At 34.9% G+C, this 5,000-nt stretch overlaps 1 non-coding gene across 1 annotated transcript in view; it reads left to right on the top strand.

Moving 5' to 3' along the window:
• LOC122322747 overlaps positions 1 to 2,986 on the top strand; it is a 3,958-nt gene extending 972 nt beyond the window's left edge. Inside the window, exon 1 of the ribosomal RNA XR_006246819.1 lies at positions 1 to 2,986. This exon is cut by the window's left edge and continues 972 nt beyond it. This is a non-coding gene — a ribosomal RNA (large subunit ribosomal RNA).
• The last annotated feature ends 2,014 nt before the right edge of the window (positions 2,987 to 5,000 follow it).

The following is a 5,000-nucleotide window of genomic DNA, read 5'->3' as shown; positions in this document are numbered from 1 at the left end:
CTTGAGCATATATGCTGTGACCCGAAAGATGGTGAACTATACTTGATCAGGTTGAAGTCAGGGGAAACCCTGATGGAAGACCGAAACAGTTCTGACGTGCAAATCGATTGTCAGAATTGAGTATAGGGGCGAAAGACCAATCGAACCATCTAGTAGCTGGTTCCTTCCGAAGTTTCCCTCAGGATAGCTGGTGCATTTAACTGTTGTATAAAATAATCTTATCTGGTAAAGCGAATGATTAGAGGCCTTAGGGTCGAAACGATCTTAACCTATTCTCAAACTTTAAATGGGTAAGAACCTTAACTTTCTTGATATGAAGTTTAAGGTTATGATATAATGTGCCCAGTGGGCCACTTTTGGTAAGCAGAACTGGCGCTGTGGGATGAACCAAACGTAATGTTACGGTGCCCAAATTAACAACTCATACAGAAACCATGAAAGGCGTTGGTTGCTTAAAACAGCAGGACGGTGATCATGGAAGTCGAAATCCGCTAAGGAGTGTGTAACAACTCACCTGCCGAAGCAACTAGCCCTTAAAATGGATGGCGCTTAAGTTGTATACCTATACATTACCGCTAAAGTAGATGATTTATGTTACTTGTAATATAAATTTTGAAACTTTAGTGAGTAGGAAGGTACAATGGTGTGCATAGAAGTGTTTGGCGTAAGCCTGCATGGAGCCGCCATTGGTACAGATCTTGGTGGTAGTAGCAAATAATCGAATGAGACCTTGGAGGACTGAAGTGGAGAAGGGTTTCGTGTGAACAGTGGTTGATCACGAGTTAGTCGGTCCTAAGTTCAAGGCGAAAGCCGAAAATTTTCAAGTATAGAAAAATCAAAATATATTTTGCATCATACCGATTTTTATACACTTGAATAATTTTGAACGAAAGGGAATACGGTTCCAATTCCGTAACCTGTTGAGTATCCGTTTGTTATTAAATATGGGCCTCGTGCTCATCCTGGCAACAGGAACGACCATAAAGAAGCCGTCGAGAGGTATCGGAAGAGTTTTCTTTTCTGTTTTATAGCCGTACTACCATGGAAGTCTTTCGCAGAGAGATATGGTAGATGGGCTAGAAGAGCATGACATATACTGTTGTGTCGATATTTTCTCCTCGGACCTTGAAAATTTATGGTGGGGATACGCAAACTTCTCAACAGGCCGTACCAATATCCGCAGCTGGTCTCCAAGGTGAAGAGTCTCTAGTCGATAGAATAATGTAGGTAAGGGAAGTCGGCAAATTAGATCCGTAACTTCGGGATAAGGATTGGCTCTGAAGATTGAGATAGTCGGGCTTGATTGGGAAACAATAACATGGTTTATGTGCTCGTTCTGGGTAAATAGGGTTTCTATCATTTATGGTAGATTCTTGTTCCCCGGATAGTTTAGTTACGTAGCCAATTGTGGAACTTTCTTGCTAAAATTTTTAAGAATACTAATTGGGCAACTGATTAGTTCTTTTAAATTATAACGATTATCAATTAACAATCAATTCAGAACTGGCACGGACTTGGGGAATCCGACTGTCTAATTAAAACAAAGCATTGTGATGGCCCTAGCGGGTGTTGACACAATGTGATTTCTGCCCAGTGCTCTGAATGTCAAAGTGAAGAAATTCAAGTAAGCGCGGGTCAACGGCGGGAGTAACTATGACTCTCTTAAGGTAGCCAAATGCCTCGTCATCTAATTAGTGACGCGCATGAATGGATTAACGAGATTCCTACTGTCCCTATCTACTATCTAGCGAAACCACAGCCAAGGGAACGGGCTTGGAATAATTAGCGGGGAAAGAAGACCCTTTTGAGCTTGACTCTAATCTGGCAGTGTAAGGAGACATAAGAGGTGTAGAATAAGTGGGAGATATTAGACTTCGGTTTGGTATCGACAATGAAATACCACTACTCTTATTGTTTCCTTACTTACTTGATTAAATGGAACGTGTATCATTTCCTAGCCATTATACGGATGTATTTATTATATCTTATGGTATTGGGTTTTGATGCAAGCTTCTTGATCAAAGTATCACGAGTTTGTTATATAATCGCAAACAAATTCTTTAATAAGAAAATGCATTTATGTATTTTTGATTTAAAAATTTGGTATAACTCCAATTACTCAGGTATGATCCAATTCAAGGACATTGCCAGGTAGGGAGTTTGACTGGGGCGGTACATCTCTCAAATAATAACGGAGGTGTCCCAAGGCCAGCTCAGTGCGGACAGAAACCACACATAGAGCAAAAGGGCAAATGCTGACTTGATCTCGGTGTTCAGTACACACAGGGACAGCAAAAGCTCGGCCTATCGATCCTTTTGGTTTAAAGAGTTTTTAACAAGAGGTGTCAGAAAAGTTACCATAGGGATAACTGGCTTGTGGCGGCCAAGCGTTCATAGCGACGTCGCTTTTTGATCCTTCGATGTCGGCTCTTCCTATCATTGTGAAGCAAAATTCACCAAGCGTTGGATTGTTCACCCATGCAAGGGAACGTGAGCTGGGTTTAGACCGTCGTGAGACAGGTTAGTTTTACCCTACTAATGACAAAACGTTGTTGCGACAGCATTCCTGCGTAGTACGAGAGGAACCGCAGGTACGGACCAATGGCACAATACTTGTTCGAGCGAACAGTGGTATGACGCTACGTCCGTTGGATTATGCCTGAACGCCTCTAAGGTCGTATCCGTGCTGGACTGCAATGATAAATAAGGGGCAATTTGCATTGTATGGCTTCTAAACCATTAAAAGTTTATAATTTATTTTATAAACGACAATGGATGTGATGCCAATGTTATTTGTAACATAGTAAATTGGGAGGATCTATGATCACCTGATGCCGTGCTAGTTACATATTTAAACATTATTTAATACAATGACAAAGCCTAGAATCAATTGTAAACGACTTTTGTAACAGGCAAGGTGTTGTAAGTGGTTGAGCAGCTGCCATACTGCGATCCACTGAAGCTTATCCTTTGCTTGATGATTCGAAAATGTTAATAAAACAACAAATATAAAATATAATATGTGTGTTATGGTTGTTAAACACCAACTAAAACATATATATATATATATATTGTATGAGTTGTTTAAAGGTGCCATATTTGTTAATTTACTTATGATATTTTATATATTTCTTTGTAAGTTGATAATGTGTGGACCGGACCTTAAGAAAATGTTATATACAAAAAGCTTTTTGATGATGCAATACAAAATTTATGTTATTTTATAAATAACATTCTTTTCAGAATAATTGAATTGTTATTGAAAGGAATAAAGAAATTAAATTGTTTTAAACAAAACAGAGAAAGAAGAACACACATTTTATTATATATATCAGTATATATATATATATATATATATATATATATATATGTATATATATATATATATATGATAACTGCGAAAGGCAATAGAAAACACAAAAAAATAAATATATGAAATCATATTAAAAATATATTATAATTCAATCAATGGAGAACAGTAATATGCGAATGAAAAATTTACACTCTTAAACATAAATGTTATATTTAGTGTGAAATAGAAGTTTATATTTTATTTGATATTGCATAATAATAATAAACCGATTAATAAAATTTACACTCATGAGACTTGGAATTGTTATGAAATTCAATTCAGTGTTTTCCAATACAAAATGTCAAATAATATCATGAAACATATAAATTACATGTTAGATAATAACATATGACACAAACAATGTGATATAATAGAATTTAACATGTAAAATAAATGTTGGGTAATAACGTATGGAACAACTCTACTACAATAAAAAATGTTTGCTATAGACAAAATTATATATGGAAATCACATGATTGTGGAGTATTGTCTTGCCGGCAGCCGTCAATTATAGTTCAAATTATTAAATATTTAAGTTATTCGTGTGTTATATTTAAATTAATACATGAAGAATTAATAGTGAGTGGTTGCATTTGAAAAAAGTATCATTCTTAAGGAAATGGTGTTCAAAAACCTATATATGGAGTGGTGTCGCGCACGGCAAGTCATATGAGAAAAAGTAAAAGTAACAAAATAATATGACTGTGGAGTATTGTCTTGCCGGCATGGGTCATTTATTGGGCAAATTATGAAATGTTATGAAATTCAATTCAGTGTTTTCCAATACAAAATGTCAAATAATATCATGAAACATATAAATTACATGTTAGATAATAACATATGACACAAACAATGTGATATAATAGAATTTAACATGTAAAATAAATGTTGGGTAATAACGTATGGAACAACTCTACTACAATAAAAAATGTTTGCTATAGACAAAATTATATATGGAAATCACATGATTGTGGAGTATTGTCTTGCCGGCAGCCGTCAATTATAGTTCAAATTATTAAATATTTAAGTTATTCGTGTGTTATATTTAAATTAATACATGAAGAATTAATAGTGAGTGGTTGCATTTGAAAAAAGTATCATTCTTAAGGAAATGGTGTTCAAAAACCTATATATGGAGTGGTGTCGCGCAAGGCAAGTCATATGAGAAAAAGTAAAAGTAACAAAATAATATGACTGTGGAGTATTGTCTTGCCGGCATGGGTCATTTATTGGGCAAATTATGAAATGTTATGAAATTCAATTCAGTGTTTTCCAATACAAAATGTCAAATAATATCATGAAACATATAAATTACATGTTAGATAATAACATATGACACAAACAATGTGATATAATAGAATTTAACATGTAAAATAAATGTTGGGTAATAACGTATGGAACAACTCTACTACAATAAAAAATGTTTGCTATAGACAAAATTATATATGGAAATCACATGATTGTGGAGTATTGTCTTGCCGGCAGCCGTCAATTATAGTTCAAATTATTAAATATTTAAGTTATTCGTGTGTTATATTTAAATTAATACATGAAGAATTAATAGTGAGTGGTTGCATTTGAAAAAAGTATCATTCTTAAGGAAATGGTGTTCAAAAACCTATATATGGAGTGGTGTCGCGCAAGGCAA

Source organism: Drosophila grimshawi, unplaced genomic scaffold, assembly GCF_018153295.1.
Source record: "Drosophila grimshawi isolate 15287-2541.00 unplaced genomic scaffold, ASM1815329v1 contig_60, whole genome shotgun sequence".
In the NCBI taxonomy this organism is placed as follows: Eukaryota; Metazoa; Arthropoda; class Insecta; order Diptera; family Drosophilidae; genus Drosophila; species Drosophila grimshawi.
Note: the sequence above shows the minus strand (reverse complement) of the source record. Positions and strands in the feature narration are given on the sequence as shown.